This window comes from Carcharodon carcharias, chromosome 8 (genome assembly GCF_017639515.1).
Source record: "Carcharodon carcharias isolate sCarCar2 chromosome 8, sCarCar2.pri, whole genome shotgun sequence".
In the NCBI taxonomy this organism is placed as follows: domain Eukaryota; kingdom Metazoa; phylum Chordata; class Chondrichthyes; order Lamniformes; family Lamnidae; genus Carcharodon; species Carcharodon carcharias.
In genome coordinates, this window is record NC_054474.1 from 128110172 (window position 1) to 128136742 (window position 26571).

Sequence of the window (26571 nt, forward strand, 5' to 3'; positions counted from 1 at the left end):
ACTAACGTGTCCCTCTCATGTGACAATATCACACAAGATGGGACATGTTAATAAATATCACATTACATTTATTAAAGTTTTTAAAAAGGAGCATGAAACCAGTGGATGAGGTTTCTTGTATTATCAGAAGCCAGCTGGGGCTCCTGGCTTGCCTGCCAGCCTCAAGGTTAGACAGGCAGGGCCTTTAATTACTTTAATTAGCCTGTCAATGGCCTTAATTGGCCATTGACAGGTCGGCGGGTGGACAGCTGATTTCGCTGTGCGCCCGCCTTCCTGAAAATTTAAAGGGACCGGGATGACGTCGGGGCTTCCTCCTGACGTCATCCCGTGTCATTTTCCCTTCGGTGAGCGGGCCCCATTCCCAAATCGCTGACGGGAAAATTCTGGCCATAATTGCAGTTGGACTGTGCAAAGCAAAATAATCTTTGTCTTAGTGGATAGAATGTTGAACGAGATAGTGGCTTTGTGGGGTTAATGATCCTTTTGAATGTTTGTAACTCTGTTGTTTAAACTCGAATTCCACTCAACTCTCAGCCTTCAGAAGACTTCATTGCCCTTGTAAAGTTGCTTGGTGACTTTGTAGCTCTGCTTAGGAAGTCAATAAAACACCAGTAAATAATTGGCAGAATGAGATTACCATGTAAGGGAGATTGGCTGAAATTGTTTTCCTGGAAGGGCTGGGTTTTAAGATCTCCATGGATATCAGGGTATGCCTGTGTATCTCTCATAGCCCCATCATTCTGTTTTGTTGCCTCTTTTTGTTGTAGTGTCAACCATGGTTCTGTTGGTATCACTGTTTGCCTCTGATTTAGAAGGTTGTGGTTCAAGACCTACGCCAGGATTTAAGCACCCTCAAACAGCAATGAGAAGATGAGCCTTTTATCAGGAAATTGATTGAGGAATAAATATTTATGACGAGCACACCAGAAAGAACTCCTGTGCTGCTCTTCAAAATAGTGCCATGGATTCTTTACACCTACCTGAGAGAGCAGGCACAGGATAGTTTCATATCTCATCCAAACGTTGGCATGTCTGATAGTGCAGCATGGACATAAAGTCCTGTGGCACTATATTGAAGAAGAGCTGGATTGCTATCCCCAGGGTCTTGGCTAATATTTATTCCTTCATTGGTATCACAAAAGAATTCAGATTATCTGGTCATTATCACATTGCTGTTTGTAGGAGCTTTGCTGCATGCAAATTGGCTGCTGGGTTTCCTATGCTAATTGATTACACTTCAAAGGCACTTCATTGCCGCAAGGAACTTTTAAATGTCCCGAGGCTGTGAAAGGCACAATATAAATGCAAGTCTTTCTTCTTTCTTTGCTGAATAATGCAGTTGAGTTTATCCATGCAACTTTGATAGTTCAGGTGCTGTGGCACTATTGAAATCATTGTTCTAGAAGTGCCTGTGACATTCACCTCTCCCACAGATTTTCCAGGTGTCTGGCACCTGGACGACTGCTGGAGGCCAGAATGTTGCTGAGTCCAAGTCAGATGACAAGCCTCTGGATTCGGTCATGTCACAGCTCCTGGAGCTGCAGAGGCATGGAGACCTTGGTCCAGGATGTCTCTCCTTCACTGCTGCGCGGCTGAACTCCATCACTGATGCCATAGTTGGCCTCCAACAGTGTGTACGTGAAAGGGGTGCAGGGCATCCCGATCTCATTCCAGCTACCTCTTCTCCCCAAGGAGTCCTCGGGCACCCATGTGCAGGAGGGTCAGCAGGTGCAGCCCTGGGCCATCCGTCCAGGTGACTTCAGGAGTGTCCGGCCCATAGGAATCCCCTCTTCCTGTGACCTCAGCAGCTCCAGTTTCACAGGCCGAGGAGGATGCCACTGCCACACAGCTGGATGCTGAAAGCAGGCCAGGGCCCTCCAGGTCACGGCTCTCCAGAGGACACCCGCCAATGTTATCACAGACAGAGCGTAGCAGTCAGCAGGCTGCCTCCACCTCCACTGTGGATTGTGGATGTCCATGGAGCGCCAAGATGGAGCAGCATGGTTAGGAAAGTTAAGGAGAATTAGTTGCACAGCCTGGGCACAGGTGTTAAACACTTATACATAATGTTCACTTTGATAAATAAACTCCCAAGAATGTCTCCCTGTCTATGGTTCCTTGTTCTGATGAGCAGTGCTCATGTCATTCAGATGTGAAACCTTTCTGCAAAAGATGTCTCAGTCCAGGGCCTCTTCCCTGTGCTCTGCGCAGCCTTCAGACCAAAATGATGGTCTGGCCTCACACTTCCTGGACATATAAGTGATGCCTGCACCTTGGTGGTACTTGTCATTGCTGCCAGAATGTAGTTCCGTGTTTCCCTCTGTGTTTTCTCAACACCTTTAAGGTGGGGCTGGCCTCCAGCCCTTCAGCATCTGTGACCAGTGATGCTGTGCTCCTGAAGGGCTCAGGTGCTGAAGGCAGACAAAAGATCAGGCGCTTTTAAAGTTTCACGGCTGTGTCTCAACGATATGACTCTGATCACAGAGCGCAGATGAGCTGCCCTCAGCCAGACAGGAGTGAGACATTCTCAGAGGCTATGTGAAGATCTATGGATTATCTCACTGCATGTCATCATCATCATCCTCCTGCAATTGAGTGTCTATTAGGGCCTCCAGAGTATCTCCATGACAGGAGCATTATCACAGAGGGTATGTGCGCTGCCATAAGACAGATTGCCAAAGACAGACTGGAGTCAAACGTTCATAGATGAAATGTGAGGCTCTATGGCATCTCCTCACTGCATGTCATAATTATCCTCCACAGATCTAGCAGCTATGAGGGCCTCCTGAGCGTGCCTGCCTCATCTGTCCAGTGTGTGGGCCTCATCGCCATCATCGTCACCTTTGAAGACCCCCTCACCCTCATCACCATCGACACCCCCTTGTCGGAGGAGACCTCCAGCTCCTGTATCTCGTCCTCAGCCAGCTCCTCTTCTCATGCAGTGCCAGGTTGTAAAGTGCACAGCGGACGTTGACGTGTGACACCCTCTGTGGACAGTATTGCAGGGCCCACCAGACCGGTCCAGGCTCCAGGACCTCATCTTCAGCATCCCGATGGTCTGCTCCACCAAGTCGCGAGTCGCATTATACCTTCGCTCCACGATCCTGATGTACTCCTCCTGCAGGATGAAAGAGAGAGACACGGGGTTAGCATGGGTGTACTAAGAACCTGTCCTGGTTAGGTCTGAAGGCTCCTTAACACATCCTGGAGAGTACTAGACACCACTTGGGTGGCCAGAGATTAGTGCATTGCATGGCTGCCCGAAACCCTAACCACTTCTGCCCCACTCCACCTGAGCAATTGACAGCAGCTTTGCCCATTGGACTACATACTGTGCTCAGCTCAGGTGCGGGCTGCACTGTTAGCTTGAACCATGGGGAGACTGGTCCAAACCTAGATGAGACATTACAAGGGTCTGTGAGCATCTGTTATGACACAGCAATTGGTAAAGGCTGAGTTGTTTAAACCTCAGAGGGAAACTTGAACAACCTATATTTTCAATTGGCATGTTTGAGATGGAGCTCTGAATTCAGAAATAAGACCACCAAGCCTCAAAAGGTTTTTAATATAAAACTAAATTAAACATTTATTAATTTAATAACAAATTAAACACATACACATGTCTACAAATTACTATCATATTTTTTAAATAAATCCCCAAATTAATCACTCCCAAGTAATTCTCCACCAAGGCAACAGTAACCCATAGACTTTAAACAGACACCAATCAAAGTACATTTGACCTTACAAATTCAAAATGAGGTTCCTTACAATTTGGTTCCTTTGCAGACACAGTTGTAGGCTTGCAGGCTGGTTAGATCTTAACTGCCTCTGACTTATACAGACAAACTCCTTCCTGTTTATACCTAGCTTCCCCTTAGAATGTAAATTTTCCATTGTATCACCAGGCTGTAAACATTACATCTTCTAACAATAATATCCTTTCATTCCACCAATTTTATTAGTAATATAAACACAGTACTTGGCGTCTCCCAGATAGGTACAAGATTTAACCCATTCTTTTGATTGGTCCATTTAAAAATGCAAATTGCCCTTTGACACCTATGTTTCTAAACTTCTCCATGTTTATCTAATTACCATTTCAAACCTACTTCTTTCAATACATCAAAGCACTCAGACCAGCTGGCTTTAAACCAATTAAGATATCCAGAGATACACACCCCACTACAATTCTATTTAAGAAATAATTTCCAATAGCATTATAGACATTAATATTTCTTCATGACAGCACCTCCACTAGTGACTGCTCCACAGCCAGTTTTAGCAAGGAGATTGTATGATGTGCCCAGTCATATAATTGTTCTGCAGTCCACTAAAACATTCATTGGTTTGCAGTTTGTGCCCGAGGGATGAAAAGTTCTGGAGCACTCGGTGTCACTTCCATCCATCTGTGTTGCTTGAACGGGCAGATAAGCTTGAGGCCTGACTCCACAGATGTCAATGTGGCTGTGTCCGAACTGTCCCAGCTGCAGAGGAATGGTCACTTTATACAAGGTCTCCCAAATGCATGGCCGCTTCCCTCCCCCCAACCCCGCACATGCTTGTGCACTACCTTCAACTGCAGGGCAGCCCTTGCTGCACCCTCCAATGTGCCTCAACCACAAGGCAGCCCTTGCCTCCACCTCCAAGTCATCTCAACCTCGAAGTCCAACAGGTGACCTGGGCGAGTGTTGCACACGTTACTGTGTAGTCACCTCCGTGTTCCCCTCAAAGTGCAGCCTGCTATCAGCAAGCCTTATATATGCTGTTGTGGAACACGTTGGTGTGCAATCATGTCAATGTGGGCGGATGATCCGGGATGTGGGGGGGATGATTCTGGTGGGCTGGTCTTATAATGATATGCAGATGTATTACAGTGAAGTTACCGACGTCTGATGGCGAGAAACGCAGCCTGCCATTGATGGGCTGAGTGGGCGATTGCAAACTGGTTTTACAGCATCATGAAACTGATTTCTGGCCTTCTTGCCATATTGTCTGCTCATGCCACCGAGCACACCTGACGCCAGCGGGCATGGACAATTCTGCCCTCTATGCATGTCATTCTTTTTCGAGTGTGCCCCTTAGCACTGCCTGTTCTTGGCAACTCTGCATTTCCTTTGTTACAACATTTCACTTAACTTTGAAAATATTCTCACTGTAATTTTTCAGCGCTTATATCAGACTATTCAATAGCAGAAGTTTTTGCCTTATAGAATGAAGTGTTTGATTAGAAAACCCTGTTAGTAGTTGCTATATTGGGTTTGGTCCTGGGGATGGTCTGGGTTGAATTTTCGCTCCTGAGTTGGGAGCACAGAATTGGGAAAATTTCCAACTTTGCAAACCCAACTCAGGATAAAATGCCCATTCCTGGGGATCAGGTGCTAACTGAAGTCGAGCTTGCCACCCCTGGAAACGGTGTGGAGGCAGCCACAGGAATTGCTGGGTGCAGTGGTGGGCTATTTTAAAAGTCTGCCTTGGTCCTCTGGGACCTTGTCCCACCTGTAAAAAAAACAACAAAAACAGCCCTCTACCCCTCACCCCTCACCTCCCCCAATGCACTCTCCATGCCCCATCCATGCCAACTCATGCCACTTCATGTCCCTCACCCACCTCATGGTCCCTCATACCCTCTGTGCCATGCCCTTCTACCCATCCTCCATGGTCCTTTATGGCTCTTGTGCATTATTCCTGGAGATGTCACCACATGACCTGTTCCTTCCAATCACCCCATCCTCATGTCACACCACCACCCACATCAATTGGAAGTGAATAACCTTCATTACTTGACTGAAGGACGGCTGAGAATTGGCCACCTCGAATATTTTTCTTTACTAATCAATGAAATTGTTTAAAGAAAATGAAATGCCTTTCTGATTTTTCTCCTGTGCTGCTCACAACAGTGGCCTGGAGATTAATGTTTAATTCCTGGAGGCTCCAAGACAACCCTGGTGGGTTTGCAATCCAACCTCGGGGTCATTCCAGGACATAAACCACTATAAAGATTGACTGATTGCGAGCTGGCCCAATAATAAGGCTTTGTAACCAGTCACTTAGTGTTGTACAGCTGGTCTGGTTGGTTCTCCTTTACCTTATCTTTAAGAAAGTAGGATTTCGCTGAAGGGCTGTGTTTTATTGTGTGTTCGGGGTAGAACCCTCAGGACTGCTCTAGCTCTACAGTCATGCTCTTCTGTCATGGAGCTGTGTACAAGTATATCATCCATGTGGCATATTCCACTTTCCATGCCTTCTAGGGTTTGAGACATTGTTCTCTGGAAAATTTCAGGACCGGATGCAATTCCAAATGGTAATCCGTTAAAGCAATAACGAGCGAATGGTGTTATGAAGGAGGTCAGCAATGTGGATTCTTTGTCCAGAGGCAATGGCCGAAATCCACTGTTTGCATCCAACTTAGTGAACAGAGTACTCTTGGCTAGTTTGGCAAGACTCTCATCCACTGAGGCCATCGGATGGATCTCAAATTCCACTGATTTGTTTAGTTGAGTTAAATCCACACAGATTCTAATTGAGCCATTTGGCTTTTGGACTGAGACCATTCCAGAACAGCAGTTTGCCAGTATGGTTACTGGAGAGATAACCCCCTGCTGTAGCCTGTGCTCAATTTCATGATTGACTTTGTCCAAGGGTGGGTGAGAGACCTTCCTTGGTGTAAAGAGGCAAATTGGTTTAGCATCAGCTTGTAGAGTGATATGGGTACTCAATCTTCAGTTTTCTCAAGACTATTGATAATCTTGGATATTCATTCCTGAATGTATTCCTACAATGTTCACCAGCAACTTCATCAAATTTGTATATTAGCTTCAATTTTAAGCATGCCTTCCTGCTTAGCAAAGAAGATTCTTGATTCTGGATGACATTCAAAGGTTTAATGATTTCTCTATCTTTGTACTTTGATTTTTCCATATGTTGGCCTATGGGTTTCAGTGCAGTCCCACCTGGACCCTGTCATTTGATAGTTGAAGGCTGTCGTGTCATGTGCTAAAGTCATTTTACTTTGTCAGATAAGACCGAAACACCTGCTATCTAATTTAAAGTCTGTGGGGTGTCCATCTACTTCAAGTTTAATACTCCAGTATTTATTTTCTGTTTTACTTACTTCTCTGAAGAAAGGTGATTTCCTTTTTCTGTGGTTCTTCCACTTCTTATACGTGGTTTGACTTTAATATCTTTTCCCTCTTTTTGTAGGTTTTCAGAGTTTTAGTTCGGTAGACAGTTTTAAAATGTCCTATTCTTCCACAGATGTGGCACTCTGCTCCCACTCCTTGGCACTCTTTCCACTTGTGCAGGGTTTTCCCACCACACTGACAGCGTGTCAAAATGGTGGTTGATGCACTTTTCCCCCTTTTCATAGTGGCTTTGGTGTGCTTTCCCTCTTACAGCCTATATATTGAATGGCCTCACTCATTCTTTTCAATGGGGCCTCACCTCCTCCATGAACAAACGCTCTACTTTGTCTTCGGAACTCAATTTATCACTCAGTATGTCAATCTCACTGCCTTGACTAGAATTAAATCCTCCCTCATCTTCAAAAAATCTGGTAGAGCTTTATCCAGGACCCCAGCTAGCATGTGATCACAAATTAATTCATCCTTCAATATTCCATAGTCACCCTTACTCGCCTACCTTTGCCCCCATCACAATTAAAAAGGGGCCGGTAGAACCATTGGGTATCTGTTGTGCCCTTCAGTCTATTGAGGCTCTCAAGTGGCCAGTTAATAACCACTTAAGGGCCACATATTGCCATCGTGGGTATTATACCCCCTGGCTGGGTGGGGCAGTAAGCCTGGCAGCTTTGGCTGTGCGGCCGTGTCAGGCAAGGCAGGGCCCTGCGCCCATTGGAGGCAACTCCCCTCATGGTTAGCCCCTTCTTTATCCCTGTCCCCTTGCCTTCGGAAACCCAGGCCTCCACCTCCTTCACCCCTTTGCCAGGGCCTGCCAACTTGGCCCCGCACCTCAGACTTACCTGTGCTTCTTGGCGTGGTGGGACTGCCTGTAGTCCCAGTAGTGGCCATTACTCCCAGTGACACTGTTGGGATCACAGAGCTGCTGACCATCGGGTTTGCTAGAAGGTCTGCAAGGCGGGACTTCCTCCTGAGAGATGGACTGAAGTCCCATCTATTACCGCTTCTATCAGCATTAAATGTATTACAATTATGAGGTTTATGATGTTTTTGGGCTGTCTTTAAATTTATTGTTAAACAAAGGGGGCCTGGGTTCTTTGATTGTTAGAGATCATAGGAAGGCTTAGATTGTTTTATTGGGAAGAAAGCGCAAAGTATTTACATTTGGAGACTGAGTCTCCAAAGTCCCAGGAAAGTGTTGGGAATGTCAGTTTGTAAACAGTTGTGCTTAAACTGTCCTTAGATCTGAGATAGCAGAGATTTGGGCTCTCAAGGAAAGCTTGACTTCAGGTGACTTCAGGAGTGTCCGGCCCATAGGAATCCCCTCTTCCTGTGACCTCAGCAGCTCCAGTTTCACAGGCCGAGGAGGATGCCACTGCCACACAGCTGGATGCTGAAAGCAGGCCAGGGCCCTCCAGGTCACGGCTCTCCAGAGGACACCCGCCAATGTTATCACAGACAGAGCGTAGCAGTCAGCAGGCTGCCTCCACCTCCACTGTGGATTGTGGATGTCCATGGAGCGCCAAGATGGAGCAGCATGGTTAGGAAAGTTAAGGAGAATTAGTTGCACAGCCTGGGCACAGGTGTTAAACACTTATACATAATGTTCACTTTGATAAATAAACTCCCAAGAATGTCTCCCTGTCTATGGTTCCTTGTTCTGATGAGCAGTGTTCATGTCATTCAGATGTGAAACCTTTCTGCACAAGATGTCTCAGTCCAGGGCCTCTTCCCTGTGCTCTGCGCAGCCTTCAGACCAAAATGATGGTCTGGCCTCACACTTCCTGGACATATAAGTGATGCCTGCACCTTGGTGGTACTTGTCATTGCTGCCAGAATGTAGTTCCGTGTTTCCCTCTGTGTTTTCTCAACACCTTTAAGGTGGGGCTGGCCTCCAGCCCTTCAGCATCTGTGACCAGTGATGCTGTGCTCCTGAAGGGCTCAGGTGCTGAAGGCAGACAAAAGATCAGGCGCTTTTAAAGTTTCACGGCTGTGTCTCAACGATATGACTCTGATCACAGAGCGCAGATGAGCTGCCCTCAGCCAGACAGGAGTGAGACATTCTCAGAGGCTATGTGAAGATCTATGGATTATCTCACTGCATGTCATCATCATCATCCTCCTGCAATTGAGTGTCTATTAGGGCCTCCAGAGTATCTCCATGACAGGAGCATTATCACAGAGGGTATGTGCGCTGCCATAAGACAGATTGCCAAAGACAGACTGGAGTCAAACGTTCATAGATGAAATGTGAGGCTCTATGGCATCTCCTCACTGCATGTCATAATTATCCTCCACAGATCTAGCAGCTATGAGGGCCTCCTGAGCGTGCCTGCCTCATCTGTCCAGTGTGTGGGCCTCATCGCCATCATCGTCACCTTTGAAGACCCCCTCACCCTCATCACCATCGACACCCCCTTGTCGGAGGAGACCTCCAGCTCCTGTATCTCGTCCTCAGCCAGCTCCTCTTCTCATGCAGTGCCAGGTTGTAAAGTGCACAGCGGACGTTGACGTGTGACACCCTCTGTGGACAGTATTGCAGGGCCCACCAGACCGGTCCAGGCTCCAGGACCTCATCTTCAGCATCCCGATGGTCTGCTCCACCAAGTCGCGAGTCGCATTATACCTTCGCTCCACGATCCTGATGTACTCCTCCTGCAGGATGAAAGAGAGAGACACGGGGTTAGCATGGGTGTACTAAGAACCTGTCCTGGTTAGGTCTGAAGGCTCCTTAACACATCCTGGAGAGTACTAGACACCACTTGGGTGGCCAGAGATTAGTGCATTGCATGGCTGCCCGAAACCCTAACCACTTCTGCCCCACTCCACCTGAGCAATTGACAGCAGCTTTGCCCATTGGACTACATACTGTGCTCAGCTCAGGTGCGGGCTGCACTGTTAGCTTGAACCATGGGGAGACTGGTCCAAACCTAGATGAGACATTACAAGGGTCTGTGAGCATCTGTTATGACACAGCAATTGGTAAAGGCTGAGTTGTTTAAACCTCAGAGGGAAACTTGAACAACCTATATTTTCAATTGGCATGTTTGAGATGGAGCTCTGAATTCAGAAATAAGACCACCAAGCCTCAAAAGGTTTTTAATATAAAACTAAATTAAACATTTATTAATTTAATAACAAATTAAACACATACACATGTCTACAAATTACTATCATATTTTTTAAATAAATCCCCAAATTAATCACTCCCAAGTAATTCTCCACCAAGGCAACAGTAACCCATAGACTTTAAACAGACACCAATCAAAGTACATTTGACCTTACAAATTCAAAATGAGGTTCCTTACAATTTGGTTCCTTTGCAGACACAGTTGTAGGCTTGCAGGCTGGTTAGATCTTAACTGCCTCTGACTTATACAGACAAACTCCTTCCTGTTTATACCTAGCTTCCCCTTAGAATGTAAATTTTCCATTGTATCACCAGGCTGTAAACATTACATCTTCTAACAATAATATCCTTTCATTCCACCAATTTTATTAGTAATATAAACACAGTACTTGGCGTCTCCCAGATAGGTACAAGATTTAACCCATTCTTTTGATTGGTCCATTTAAAAATGCAAATTGCCCTTTGACACCTATGTTTCTAAACTTCTCCATGTTTATCTAATTACCATTTCAAACCTACTTCTTTCAATACATCAAAGCACTCAGACCAGCTGGCTTTAAACCAATTAAGATATCCAGAGATACACACCCCACTACAATTCTATTTAAGAAATAATTTCCAATAGCATTATAGACATTAATATTTCTTCATGACAGCACCTCCACTAGTGACTGCTCCACAGCCAGTTTTAGCAAGGAGATTGTATGATGTGCCCAGTCATATAATTGTTCTGCAGTCCACTAAAACATTCATTGGTTTGCAGTTTGTGCCCGAGGGATGAAAAGTTCTGGAGCACTCGGTGTCACTTCCATCCATCTGTGTTGCTTGAACGGGCAGATAAGCTTGAGGCCTGACTCCACAGATGTCAATGTGGCTGTGTCCGAACTGTCCCAGCTGCAGAGGAATGGTCACTTTATACAAGGTCTCCCAAATGCATGGCCGCTTCCCTCCCCCCAACCCCGCACATGCTTGTGCACTACCTTCAACTGCAGGGCAGCCCTTGCTGCACCCTCCAATGTGCCTCAACCACAAGGCAGCCCTTGCCTCCACCTCCAAGTCATCTCAACCTCGAAGTCCAACAGGTGACCTGGGCGAGTGTTGCACACGTTACTGTGTAGTCACCTCCGTGTTCCCCTCAAAGTGCAGCCTGCTATCAGCAAGCCTTATATATGCTGTTGTGGAACACGTTGGTGTGCAATCATGTCAATGTGGGCGGATGATCCGGGATGTGGGGGGGATGATTCTGGTGGGCTGGTCTTATAATGATATGCAGATGTATTACAGTGAAGTTACCGACGTCTGATGGCGAGAAACGCAGCCTGCCATTGATGGGCTGAGTGGGCGATTGCAAACTGGTTTTACAGCATCATGAAACTGATTTCTGGCCTTCTTGCCATATTGTCTGCTCATGCCACCGAGCACACCTGACGCCAGCGGGCATGGACGATTCTGCCCTCTATGCATGTCATTCTTTTTCGAGTGTGCCCCTTAGCACTGCCTGTTCTTGGCAACTCTGCATTTCCTTTGTTACAACATTTCACTTAACTTTGAAAATATTCTCACTGTAATTTTTCAGCGCTTATATCAGACTATTCAATAGCAGAAGTTTTTGCCTTATAGAATGAAGTGTTTGATTAGAAAACCCTGTTAGTAGTTGCTATATTGGGTTTGGTCCTGGGGATGGTCTGGGTTGAATTTTCGCTCCTGAGTTGGGAGCACAGAATTGGGAAAATTTCCAACTTTGCAAACCCAACTCAGGATAAAATGCCCATTCCTGGGGATCAGGTGCTAACTGAAGTCGAGCTTGCCACCCCTGGAAACGGTGTGGAGGCAGCCACAGGAATTGCTGGGTGCAGTGGTGGGCTATTTTAAAAGTCTGCCTTGGTCCTCTGGGACCTTGTCCCACCTGTAAAAAAAACAACAAAAACAGCCCTCTACCCCTCACCCCTCACCTCCCCCAATGCACTCTCCATGCCCCATCCATGCCAACTCATGCCACTTCATGTCCCTCACCCACCTCATGGTCCCTCATACCCTCTGTGCCATGCCCTTCTACCCATCCTCCATGGTCCTTTATGGCTCTTGTGCATTATTCCTGGAGATGTCACCACATGACCTGTTCCTTCCAATCACCCCATCCTCATGTCACACCACCACCCACATCAATTGGAAGTGAATAACCTTCATTACTTGACTGAAGGACGGCTGAGAATTGGCCACCTCGAATATTTTTCTTTACTAATCAATGAAATTGTTTAAAGAAAATGAAATGCCTTTCTGATTTTTCTCCTGTGCTGCTCACAACAGTGGCCTGGAGATTAATGTTTAATTCCTGGAGGCTCCAAGACAACCCTGGTGGGTTTGCAATCCAACCTCGGGGTCATTCCAGGACATAAACCACTATAAAGATTGACTGATTGCGAGCTGGCCCAATAATAAGGCTTTGTAACCAGTCACTTAGTGTTGTACAGCTGGTCTGGTTGGTTCTCCTTTACCTTATCTTTAAGAAAGTAGGATTTCGCTGAAGGGCTGTGTTTTATTGTGTGTTCGGGGTAGAACCCTCAGGACTGCTCTAGCTCTACAGTCATGCTCTTCTGTCATGGAGCTGTGTACAAGTATATCATCCATGTGGCATATTCCACTTTCCATGCCTTCTAGGGTTTGAGACATTGTTCTCTGGAAAATTTCAGGACCGGATGCAATTCCAAATGGTAATCCGTTAAAGCAATAACGAGCGAATGGTGTTATGAAGGAGGTCAGCAATGTGGATTCTTTGTCCAGAGGCAATGGCCGAAATCCACTGTTTGCATCCAACTTAGTGAACAGAGTACTCTTGGCTAGTTTGGCAAGACTCTCATCCACTGAGGCCATCGGATGGATCTCAAATTCCACTGATTTGTTTAGTTGAGTTAAATCCACACAGATTCTAATTGAGCCATTTGGCTTTTGGACTGAGACCATTCCAGAACAGCAGTTTGCCAGTATGGTTACTGGAGAGATAACCCCCTGCTGTAGCCTGTGCTCAATTTCATGATTGACTTTGTCCAAGGGTGGGTGAGAGACCTTCCTTGGTGTAAAGAGGCAAATTGGTTTAGCATCAGCTTGTAGAGTGATATGGGTACTCAATCTTCAGTTTTCTCAAGACTATTGATAATCTTGGATATTCATTCCTGAATGTATTCCTACAATGTTCACCAGCAACTTCATCAAATTTGTATATTAGCTTCAATTTTAAGCATGCCTTCCTGCTTAGCAAAGAAGATTCTTGATTCTGGATGACATTCAAAGGTTTAATGATTTCTCTATCTTTGTACTTTGATTTTTCCATATGTTGGCCTATGGGTTTCAGTGCAGTCCCACCTGGACCCTGTCATTTGATAGTTGAAGGCTGTCGTGTCATGTGCTAAAGTCATTTTACTTTGTCAGATAAGACCGAAACACCTGCTATCTAATTTAAAGTCTGTGGGGTGTCCATCTACTTCAAGTTTAATACTCCAGTATTTATTTTCTGTTTTACTTACTTCTCTGAAGAAAGGTGATTTCCTTTTTCTGTGGTTCTTCCACTTCTTATACGTGGTTTGACTTTAATATCTTTTCCCTCTTTTTGTAGGTTTTCAGAGTTTTAGTTCGGTAGACAGTTTTAAAATGTCCTATTCTTCCACAGATGTGGCACTCTGCTCCCACTCCTTGGCACTCTTTCCACTTGTGCAGGGTTTTCCCACCACACTGACAGCGTGTCAAAATGGTGGTTGATGCACTTTTCCCCCTTTTCATAGTGGCTTTGGTGTGCTTTCCCTCTTACAGCCTATATATTGAATGGCCTCACTCATTCTTTTCAATGGGGCCTCACCTCCTCCATGAACAAACGCTCTACTTTGTCTTCGGAACTCAATTTATCACTCAGTATGTCAATCTCACTGCCTTGACTAGAATTAAATCCTCCCTCATCTTCAAAAAATCTGGTAGAGCTTTATCCAGGACCCCAGCTAGCATGTGATCACAAATTAATTCATCCTTCAATATTCCATAGTCACCCTTACTCGCCTACCTTTGCCCCCATCACAATTAAAAAGGGGCCGGTAGAACCATTGGGTATCTGTTGTGCCCTTCAGTCTATTGAGGCTCTCAAGTGGCCAGTTAATAACCACTTAAGGGCCACATATTGCCATCGTGGGTATTATACCCCCTGGCTGGGTGGGGCAGTAAGCCTGGCAGCTTTGGCTGTGCGGCCGTGTCAGGCAAGGCAGGGCCCTGCGCCCATTGGAGGCAACTCCCCTCATGGTTAGCCCCTTCTTTATCCCTGTCCCCTTGCCTTCGGAAACCCAGGCCTCCACCTCCTTCACCCCTTTGCCAGGGCCTGCCAACTTGGCCCCGCACCTCAGACTTACCTGTGCTTCTTGGCGTGGTGGGACTGCCTGTAGTCCCAGTAGTGGCCATTACTCCCAGTGACACTGTTGGGATCACAGAGCTGCTGACCATCGGGTTTGCTAGAAGGTCTGCAAGGCGGGACTTCCTCCTGAGAGATGGACTGAAGTCCCATCTATTACCGCTTCTATCAGCATTAAATGTATTACAATTATGAGGTTTATGATGTTTTTGGGCTGTCTTTAAATTTATTGTTAAACAAAGGGGGCCTGGGTTCTTTGATTGTTAGAGATCATAGGAAGGCTTAGATTGTTTTATTGGGAAGAAAGCGCAAAGTATTTACATTTGGAGACTGAGTCTCCAAAGTCCCAGGAAAGTGTTGGGAATGTCAGTTTGTAAACAGTTGTGCTTAAACTGTCCTTAGATCTGAGATAGCAGAGATTTGGGCTCTCAAGGAAAGCTTGACTTCAGGTGACTTCAGGAGTGTCCGGCCCATAGGAATCCCCTCTTCCTGTGACCTCAGCAGCTCCAGTTTCACAGGCCGAGGAGGATGCCACTGCCACACAGCTGGATGCTGAAAGCAGGCCAGGGCCCTCCAGGTCACGGCTCTCCAGAGGACACCCGCCAATGTTATCACAGACAGAGCGTAGCAGTCAGCAGGCTGCCTCCACCTCCACTGTGGATTGTGGATGTCCATGGAGCGCCAAGATGGAGCAGCATGGTTAGGAAAGTTAAGGAGAATTAGTTGCACAGCCTGGGCACAGGTGTTAAACACTTATACATAATGTTCACTTTGATAAATAAACTCCCAAGAATGTCTCCCTGTCTATGGTTCCTTGTTCTGATGAGCAGTGTCATGTCATTCAGATGTGAAACCTTTCTGCACAAGATGTCTCAGTCCAGGGCCTCTTCCCTGTGCTCTGCGCAGCCTTCAGACCAAAATGATGGTCTGGCCTCACACTTCCTGGACATATAAGTGATGCCTGCACCTTGGTGGTACTTGTCATTGCTGCCAGAATGTAGTTCCGTGTTTCCCTCTGTGTTTTCTCAACACCTTTAAGGTGGGGCTGGCCTCCAGCCCTTCAGCATCTGTGACCAGTGATGCTGTGCTCCTGAAGGGCTCAGGTGCTGAAGGCAGACAAAAGATCAGGCGCTTTTAAAGTTTCACGGCTGTGTCTCAACGATATGACTCTGATCACAGAGCGCAGATGAGCTGCCCTCAGCCAGACAGGAGTGAGACATTCTCAGAGGCTATGTGAAGATCTATGGATTATCTCACTGCATGTCATCATCATCATCCTCCTGCAATTGAGTGTCTATTAGGGCCTCCAGAGTATCTCCATGACAGGAGCATTATCACAGAGGGTATGTGCGCTGCCATAAGACAGATTGCCAAAGACAGACTGGAGTCAAACGTTCATAGATGAAATGTGAGGCTCTATGGCATCTCCTCACTGCATGTCATAATTATCCTCCACAGATCTAGCAGCTATGAGGGCCTCCTGAGCGTGCCTGCCTCATCTGTCCAGTGTGTGGGCCTCATCGCCATCATCGTCACCTTTGAAGACCCCCTCACCCTCATCACCATCGACACCCCCTTGTCGGAGGAGACCTCCAGCTCCTGTATCTCGTCCTCAGCCAGCTCCTCTTCTCATGCAGTGCCAGGTTGTAAAGTGCACAGCGGACGTTGACGTGTGACACCCTCTGTGGACAGTATTGCAGGGCCCACCAGACCGGTCCAGGCTCCAGGACCTCATCTTCAGCATCCCGATGGTCTGCTCCACCAAGTCGCGAGTCGCATTATACCTTCGCTCCACGATCCTGATGTACTCCTCCTGCAGGATGAAAGAGAGAGACACGGGGTTAGCATGGGTGTACTAAGAACCTGTCCTGGTTAGGTCTGAAGGCTCCTTAACACATCCTGGAGAGTACTAGACACCACTTGGGTGGCCAGAGATTAGTGCATTGCATGGCTGCCCGAAACCCTAACCACTTCTGCCCCACTCCACCTGAGCAATTGACAGCAGCTTTGCCCATTGGACTACATACTGTGCTCAGCTCAGGTGCGGGCTGCACTGTTAGCTTGAACCATGGGGAGACTGGTCCAAACCTAGATGAGACATTACAAGGGTCTGTGAGCATCTGTTATGACACAGCAATTGGTAAAGGCTGAGTTGTTTAAACCTCAGAGGGAAACTTGAACAACCTATATTTTCAATTGGCATGTTTGAGATGGAGCTCTGAATTCAGAAATAAGACCACCAAGCCTCAAAAGGTTTTTAATATAAAACTAAATTAAACATTTATTAATTTAATAACAAATTAAACACATACACATGTCTACAAATTACTATCATATTTTTTAAATAAATCCCCAAATTAATCACTCCCAAGTAATTCTCCACCAAGGCAACAGTAACCCATAGACTTTAAACAGACACCAATCAAAGTACATTTGACCTTACAAATTCAAAATGAGGTTCCTTACAATTTGGTTCCTTTGCAGACACAGTTGTAGGCTTGCAGGCTGGTTAGATCTTAACTGCCTCTGACTTATACAGACAAACTCCTTCCTGTTTATACCTAGCTTCCCCTTAGAATGTAAATTTTCCATTGTATCACCAGGCTGTAAACATTACATCTTCTAACAATAATATCCTTTCATTCCACCAATTTTATTAGTAATATAAACACAGTACTTGGCGTCTCCCAGATAGGTACAAGATTTAACCCATTCTTTTGATTGGTCCATTTAAAAATGCAAATTGCCCTTTGACACCTATGTTTCTAAACTTCTCCATGTTTATCTAATTACCATTTCAAACCTACTTCTTTCAATACATCAAAGCACTCAGACCAGCTGGCTTTAAACCAATTAAGATATCCAGAGATACACACCCCACTACAATTCTATTTAAGAAATAATTTCCAATAGCATTATAGACATTAATATTTCTTCATGACAGCACCTCCACTAGTGACTGCTCCACAGCCAGTTTTAGCAAGGAGATTGTATGATGTGCCCAGTCATATAATTGTTCTGCAGTCCACTAAAACATTCATTGGTTTGCAGTTTGTGCCCGAGGGATGAAAAGTTCTGGAGCACTCGGTGTCACTTCCATCCATCTGTGTTGCTTGAACGGGCAGATAAGCTTGAGGCCTGACTCCACAGATGTCAATGTGGCTGTGTCCGAACTGTCCCAGCTGCAGAGGAATGGTCACTTTATACAAGGTCTCCCAAATGCATGGCCGCTTCCCTCCCCCCAACCCCGCACATGCTTGTGCACTACCTTCAACTGCAGGGCAGCCCTTGCTGCACCCTCCAATGTGCCTCAACCACAAGGCAGCCCTTGCCTCCACCTCCAAGTCATCTCAACCTCGAAGTCCAACAGGTGACCTGGGCGAGTGTTGCACACGTTACTGTGTAGTCACCTCCGTGTTCCCCTCAAAGTGCAGCCTGCTATCAGCAAGCCTTATATATGCTGTTGTGGAACACGTTGGTGTGCAATCATGTCAATGTGGGCGGATGATCCGGGATGTGGGGGGGATGATTCTGGTGGGCTGGTCTTATAATGATATGCAGATGTATTACAGTGAAGTTACCGACGTCTGATGGCGAGAAACGCAGCCTGCCATTGATGGGCTGAGTGGGCGATTGCAAACTGGTTTTACAGCATCATGAAACTGATTTCTGGCCTTCTTGCCATATTGTCTGCTCATGCCACCGAGCACACCTGACGCCAGCGGGCATGGACGATTCTGCCCTCTATGCATGTCATTCTTTTTCGAGTGTGCCCCTTAGCACTGCCTGTTCTTGGCAACTCTGCATTTCCTTTGTTACAACATTTCACTTAACTTTGAAAATATTCTCACTGTAATTTTTCAGCGCTTATATCAGACTATTCAATAGCAGAAGTTTTTGCCTTATAGAATGAAGTGTTTGATTAGAAAACCCTGTTAGTAGTTGCTATATTGGGTTTGGTCCTGGGGATGGTCTGGGTTGAATTTTCGCTCCTGAGTTGGGAGCACAGAATTGGGAAAATTTCCAACTTTGCAAACCCAACTCAGGATAAAATGCCCATTCCTGGGGATCAGGTGCTAACTGAAGTCGAGCTTGCCACCCCTGGAAACGGTGTGGAGGCAGCCACAGGAATTGCTGGGTGCAGTGGTGGGCTATTTTAAAAGTCTGCCTTGGTCCTCTGGGACCTTGTCCCACCTGTAAAAAAAACAACAAAAACAGCCCTCTACCCCTCACCCCTCACCTCCCCCAATGCACTCTCCATGCCCCATCCATGCCAACTCATGCCACTTCATGTCCCTCACCCACCTCATGGTCCCTCATACCCTCTGTGCCATGCCCTTCTACCCATCCTCCATGGTCCTTTATGGCTCTTGTGCATTATTCCTGGAGATGTCACCACATGACCTGTTCCTTCCAATCACCCCATCCTCATGTCACACCACCACCCACATCAATTGGAAGTGAATAACCTTCATTACTTGACTGAAGGACGGCTGAGAATTGGCCACCTCGAATATTTTTCTTTACTAATCAATGAAATTGTTTAAAGAAAATGAAATGCCTTTCTGATTTTTCTCCTGTGCTGCTCACAACAGTGGCCTGGAGATTAATGTTTAATTCCTGGAGGCTCCAAGACAACCCTGGTGGGTTTGCAATCCAACCTCGGGGTCATTCCAGGACATAAACCACTATAAAGATTGACTGATTGCGAGCTGGCCCAATAATAAGGCTTTGTAACCAGTCACTTAGTGTTGTACAGCTGGTCTGGTTGGTTCTCCTTTACCTTATCTTTAAGAAAGTAGGATTTCACTGAAGGGCTGTGTTTTATTGTGTGTTCGGGGTAGAACCCTCAGGACTGCTCTAGCTCTACAGTCATGCTCTTCTGTCATGGAGCTGTGTACAAGTATATCATCCATGTGGCATATTCCACTTTCCATGCCTTCTAGGGTTTGAGACATTGTTCTCTGGAAAATTTCAGGACCGGATGCAATTCCAAATGGTAATCCGTTAAAGCAATAACGAGCGAATGGTGTTATGAAGGAGGTCAGCAATGTGGATTCTTTGTCCAGAGGCAATGGCCGAAATCCACTGTTTGCATCCAACTTAGTGAACAGAGTACTCTTGGCTAGTTTGGCAAGACTCTCATCCACTGAGGCCATCGGATGGATCTCAAATTCCACTGATTTGTTTAGTTGAGTTAAATCCACACAGATTCTAATTGAGCCATTTGGCTTTTGGACTGAGACCATTCCAGAACAGCAGTTTGCCAGTATGGTTACTGGAGAGATAACCCCCTGCTGTAGCCTGTGCTCAATTTCATGATTGACTTTGTCCAAGGGTGGGTGAGAGACCTTCCTTGGTGTAAAGAGGCAAATTGGTTTAGCATCAGCTTGTAGAGTGATATGGGTACTCAATCTTCAGTTTTCTCAAGACTATTGATAATCTTGGATATTCATTCCTGAATGTATTCCTACAATGTTCACCAGCAACTTCATCAAATTTGTATATTAGCTTCAATTTTAAGCATGCCTTCCTGCTTAGCAAAGAAGATTCTTGATTCTGGATGACATTCAAAGGTTTAATGATTTCTCTATCTTTGTACTTTGATTTTTCCATATGTTGGCCTATGGGTTTCAGTGCAGTCCCACCTGGACCCTGTCATTTGATAGTTGAAGGCTGTCGTGTCATGTGCTAAAGTCATTTTACTTTGTCAGATAAGACCGAAACACCTGCTATCTAATTTAAAGTCTGTGGGGTGTCCATCTACTTCAAGTTTAATACTCCAGTATTTATTTTCTGTTTTACTTACTTCTCTGAAGAAAGGTGATTTCCTTTTTCTGTGGTTCTTCCACTTCTTATACGTGGTTTGACTTTAATATCGTTTCCCTCTTTTTGTAGGTTTTCAGAGTTTTAGTTCGGTAGACAGTTTTAAAATGTCCTATTCTTCCACAGATGTGGCACTCTGCTCCCACTCCTTGGCACTCTTTCCACTTGTGCAGGGTTTTCCCACCACACTGACAGCGTGTCAAAATGGTGGTTGATGCACTTTTCCCCCTTTTCATAGTGGCTTTGGTGTGCTTTCCCTCTTACAGCCTATATATTGAATGGCCTCACTCATTCTTTTCAATGGGGCCTCACCTCCTCCATGAACAAACGCTCTACTTTGTCTTCGGAACTCAATTTATCACGCAGTATGTCAATCTCACTGCCTTGACTAGAATTAAATCCTCCCTCATCTTCAAAAAATCTGGTAGAGCTTTATCCAGGACCCCAGCTAGCATGTGATCACAAATTAATTCATCCTTCAATATTCCATAGTCACCCTTACTCGCCTACCTTTGCCCCCATCACAATTAAAAAGGGGCCGGTAGAACCATTGGGTATCTGTTGTGCCCTTCAGTCCATTGAGGCTCTCAAGTGGCCAGTTAATAACCACTTAAGGGCCACATATTGCCATCGTGGGTATTATACCCCCTGGCTGGGTGGGGCAGTAAGCCTGGCAGCTTTGGCTGTGCGGCCGTGTCAGGCAAGGCAGGGCCCTGCGCCCATTGGAGGCAACTCCCCTCATGGTTAGCCCCTTCTTTATCCCTGTCCCCTTGCCTTCGGAAACCCAGGCCTCCACCTCCTTCACCCCTTTGCCAGGGCCTGCCAACTTGGCCCCGCACCTCAGACTTACCTGTGCTTCTTGGCGTGGTGGGACTGCCTGTAGTGGCCACTACTCCCAGTGACACTGTTGGGATCACAGAGCTGCTGACCATCGGGTTTGCTAGAAGGTCTGCAAGGCGGGACTTCCTCCTGAGAGATGGACTGAAGTCCCATCTATTACCGCTTCTATCAGCATTAAATGTATTACAATTATGAGGTTTATGATGTTTTTGGGCTGTCTTTAAATTTATTGTTAAACAAAGGGGGCCTGGGTACTTTGATTGTTAGAGATCATAGGAAGGCTTAGATTGTTTTATTGGGAAGAAAGCGCAAAGTATTTACATTTGGAGACTGAGTCTCCAAAGTCCCAGGAAAGTGTTGGGAATGTCAGATTGTAAACAGTTGTGCTTAAACTGTCCTTAGATCTGAGATAGCAGAGATTTGGGCTCTCAAGGAAAGCTAATTAGCATTTCTACCTAGATACAAGGCCCATGTGATTCATGTTACCATGGGGGAAGGTGCAGAGGAAGCCATTGTAAATATTAGTTTACAGGTGTTCCTAGACTATCACTGAATAGCAAAGACAGTGTTTTGAGTCTGCCCTGATCTGGGAGAGAGGAAGCAATTAGAGGTCAAACAATTATCTATATGGTTGCTGCAAAGAAAGGCAGGTGGAAGCTCACACTTGGATTGAAAAGACCAAATTTGTGGGGGAGTTAAACAAGGCTGGAAGAGTCACCTAGTTGGTCTAGAGGGAGAGTCTTTGGGAAAAGAAAACTGCACTGTGAAAGACTGTTCTAAAATTGCAGACTGAGAAAAGAAACCGGAATCACTTTGGGTTGATTCTGGGAAAATTGAATGTTTATTGTAAAAGACAGTGTAAAGTGTACTTATGATGTGTGTTTTTTCATTTAGGCTAAGAATAGAAAGGCGAGTACTCCTTTCTGTATTTTGAAGTATGAATTGCATACAAAGAAAAAATAGGGTTTCGTCAATGATACTTTCCTCGGTCATTTGTTACAGTGAAAGTATTAAAATGTGAAATCTTGTCTTGTCATTCTTTCAGCAATTAACTGGAAGTTTAATTTTTAAAAAAAATATTGGCTTCTATGGAGATGATAACAAATGGTTGTTGGGCAGCCGTCGGGGTCATGGGTGGGCTCCTCCACAGCTTTTTTTCTGAGGGGAGGCTGGGGCAGGGACTACAGCATCCCATTAAATCCAACATGGGCAGGATGTTTTAATTTGTGGGGAACTCCAAAATAGGGGATCATCAATATGCTGTAGTTACCAATAAATCCAACTGGGAATTTGGGAGAAAATTATTTAACCAGAGAGTGGTTAGAATATAGAACTCACTACCACATGGAATAGTTGAGGTGGATAGCATGTATGCATTTAAAGGTAAGAGGGGAAAAGGATTAGAAGGACGTGTTGATAGGGTGAAATGAAATAGGTTGGGAGGAGGCTTTTGTGGGGCATAAAGACCAGCACAGACTAGTCAGGCTGAATGGCCTGATTTTGTGCTGTAAATGCAATGTAACCTCTGGACCAAATGCAAGTTAATAATTTTCTCTTATGGGAATGAAATTGTATACTCGCCAACTTGCAAAATTAACACTGTCCAAACATCTATCAACAGTTTAGTTATGGGGCTTTGCCATGCTTTTTCAAAAATCCTGTAAGTACACCGAGTACAAGTAAATCCTCATTTTGTACATGAAGTGCTTGTGTTCCGCATAAATGCACATATGCACAGACCCAGACACTTCTTTCACAATCCAAAACTTGGGAGTATTTTCTCTGCCACTCCATGACAAACTGTATGTAGTAGATTGTAGCTGTTGTAGATCTCAGTCAGCCCTCTCATTGTAGCCAAGATGAATTAGAATTTGTTTACTTTGTAACTATGGGAACACTATGGGTCTTTTTGTCTGAACTCTTGCTGGCCAATTTGTACAGGTTAGGTTCTGATGTGCCTGCAAATCCGAGCAAATAGAAACTATCGCTTCTGTTCAAAGCTGTTTGGCTGTTCATTGTAAATCAGAGATGGGCTGGGGTCCCTCATTTCAAGACACAATCCACCCTTGGCCAACATTGCCACTGTCACAGTTAACATTAAGATGCCCTAACACAGTGACAAGGCTGCAACTGACTTAGTCAGGAATAAACTGATTCCCGTAAAAATTTGCCTAGAGAATATATTTGTTAATTGAAAAAACATGTAAAAAAGGATTCCTGATGATTTGAAACAATGCATTTCTATTTTATTGTGCATTAACTCTTTTACATTTTTCAAGAGAAAATTAGACCTCAAACAGCAAATAATTGGTGAATTGAATGTCTTGCTATTTAAGGAGAAATAATAGTAGCCATTGAGTTGGGGGGGTGCGGGAGGAGGATGAAAATCTCTTTTTTTATTTACTAAAATCTTTGCCCTTTATTCTATTAGCCTAACCAACCTGAAGTAATAATATTACTGCATTCTACTGCATTCGTTGCTCCCAATGCGGTTTCCTCTACATTGGAGAGACCAAACGCAAACTGGATGACTGCTTTGCAGAACACTTTCATTCTGTCTGCAAGCATTACCCAGACCTCCCTGTCGCTTGCCATTTCAACACTGCACCCTGCTCTCATGCCCACATGTCCGTCCTTAGCTTGCTGCATCGTTCCAGTGAAGCTCAATGCAAACTGGAGGAACAGCACCTCATCTTCCGACATGCACTTTACAGTTTTTTGGACTGAATATTGAGTTCAACAATTTTAGATCATGAACCCTCTCCTCCATCCCCACCCCCTTTCTGATTTTCCCCCCTCCTTTTTGTTTTTTTCCAATAATTTATATAGATTTTTCTTTTCCCACCTATTTCCATTATTTTTAAATGTATTTCCATCCATTGTTTTATCTCTACCTTTTAGCCTTTTTCGATTCCTTCACCCCACCCCACCCCCACTAGGACCATCTGTACCTTGCTTGTCCTGCTTTCTACCACATTAGCACATTCCTTTAGATAATATCACTACCTTCAACACCTCTTTGTCCTTTTGTCTGTGACATCTTTTGGTTATCTCCACCTATCACTGGCCCTCTATCCAGCTCTCTTGTCCCACCCCCCCCCCACCCCCCTTAAACCAGCTTATATTTCACCTCTTTTCTATTTTTCCTTAGTTCTGTTGAAGATTCATGCGGACTCGAAACATTAATTGTGCTCCCTTCCACAGATGCTGCCAGACCTGCTGAGTTTTTCCCAGGTATTTTTGTTTTTGTTTTTGTTAATAATATTCCAGGCCTGTCTGATCTATGCTGTTTAGTGCTTCATATATCTGAGGTCCCATCCCTTAACCTTCACGTTAGAATATGAAGCTTAACCCTTTCTCATTTTTCCTTGTATCTCATGCCTTATAAATTTGGGATCATTTTTAATCTTCTGCTGTCCCATTCCTGTGCTTATATATAACCCTTGCGAAATATGATAACCATGACTGTATACTATCCTTTAAGTGATGTCTAATCAGCTTGTACCTCCTGTGGATTTAATTGTCGCTCTTCTGTCTATGTTCTATGTTTCTATGTTTGATGTTAATTTTTTTTCCAATACAGAATGATACAGCACAGAGGGAGCCCATTCAGCCCATCATGTCTGTGTTGGCCCTTTGGAACAACTTTCAATGAATCTAACTTTCCTGCTGTTTCCCTTTAGCCCTGCAAAGTTTTCATTCCTATAGATGGGAATGAAGGCGGTGAGGTGAGGAACGTGAAAATAACAAGCCCGGCTGGTATGTCAGTTGCAGGTCCATGTACTCCTTGACATACATTTTGGAGGAATTAGTTCAGGGCCAGGGAAGGCCGGCTGCTCTCATGACTTGGGCTGGGCAGACGATTAGGCTCATTAAGAGTCTGGTTGAAGGTAAGGAAGCTGACTGAGATTTTCCAGTTTCCTGAATGATGGGGGCAGATCAACTGCCTAGCGGCAGGCATCCAATGGCAGACTGGGGTGCCAGCACTCCTGGCAGGGCTGCAGGCCTATCCTGCCAGCCTAGGTGGAGGTAGAGCTGGAGAGCACCCTGTAGAGGGATTCTTGTTGAAGCACCCTCCCAGCTACTAACCTTGTACAGCAGCTGGGCACTTCTCTGAATCTGGAAGGCCTTTATTTAGCCCTCCCCTTTGAAAGCCCACCCACCACCCTTAACTGGACAGGAAAACCATCTCCATGCCAATTAAAGGCTCATCCACTTAAAAATCCTAACTTTAATCGGTTTCCCACTGGAGGCAGTTTCTGACCCAAAAACAAACCTGGCTCATATGAACATACATACGAACATATGAATCAGGAGCAGGAGTAGGCCATTCGGCCCCTTGAGCCTGCTCCCATTCAAAAAGATCATGGTTGATCTGATTGTGGCCTCAACTCCATATTCCGCCTGCCCTCATTAACGTTTGACTCCCTTGTTAGTCAAGAATCTATTGACTCCTGCCATAAAAGTATTCATTGACCTTGCCTCCATCGCTCTCTGGGGAAGCGAGCTCCAAAGATTCATGACCATCTGAGAGAAAACAAATCTTCTCATCTCCGTCATAAATGACAGACCCCTTATTTTTAAACTGTGTCCCCCAAGTTCTAGCCTCTTCCACTAGAGGACCTCGTCAGGAACTTATATGTTTCAATAAGATCACCTCTCAATCTTCTAAAGTCCAATGGACACAGGCCCAGCCGGTCCAACCTTTCTTCATAAAATGACCTCCCCATCCCAGGTATCAGTTGAGTGAACCTTTTCTGAACTACTTCTGACACATTTATGTCCTTTCTTAAATAAGGAGACCAAAACTTTACACAGCACTCCAGATATGGTCTCACCAATGCCCTGTACAACTGTAGCAAAATTTTATTTTATATTCCATTCTGCTTGCATTAAACAACAAAATTCAATTTGCCTTTCTAATCACATGCTGTACCTACTTACTAACCTTTTGTGATTCATGTATCAGGGCATCCAGATCCCTCTGTACCTCAGAGTTCTGCAATCTCTCTTTATTTAAATAATATGCTGCTTTTCTATTATTTCAGCCAAAGTGGACAAGTTCATATTTCCCAACATTATACTCATCTGCCAATTTTTTGCCCACTCATTTTTAATCTATCTATGTTCCTTTGCAGACTCCTTATGCCCTCTTCACAACTTACTTTCCTACCTATCTTTGTGTCATCAGCAAACTTAGCAACCATACCTTCAGTCCCTTCACCTAAGCCCTTGATATAAATTGTAAA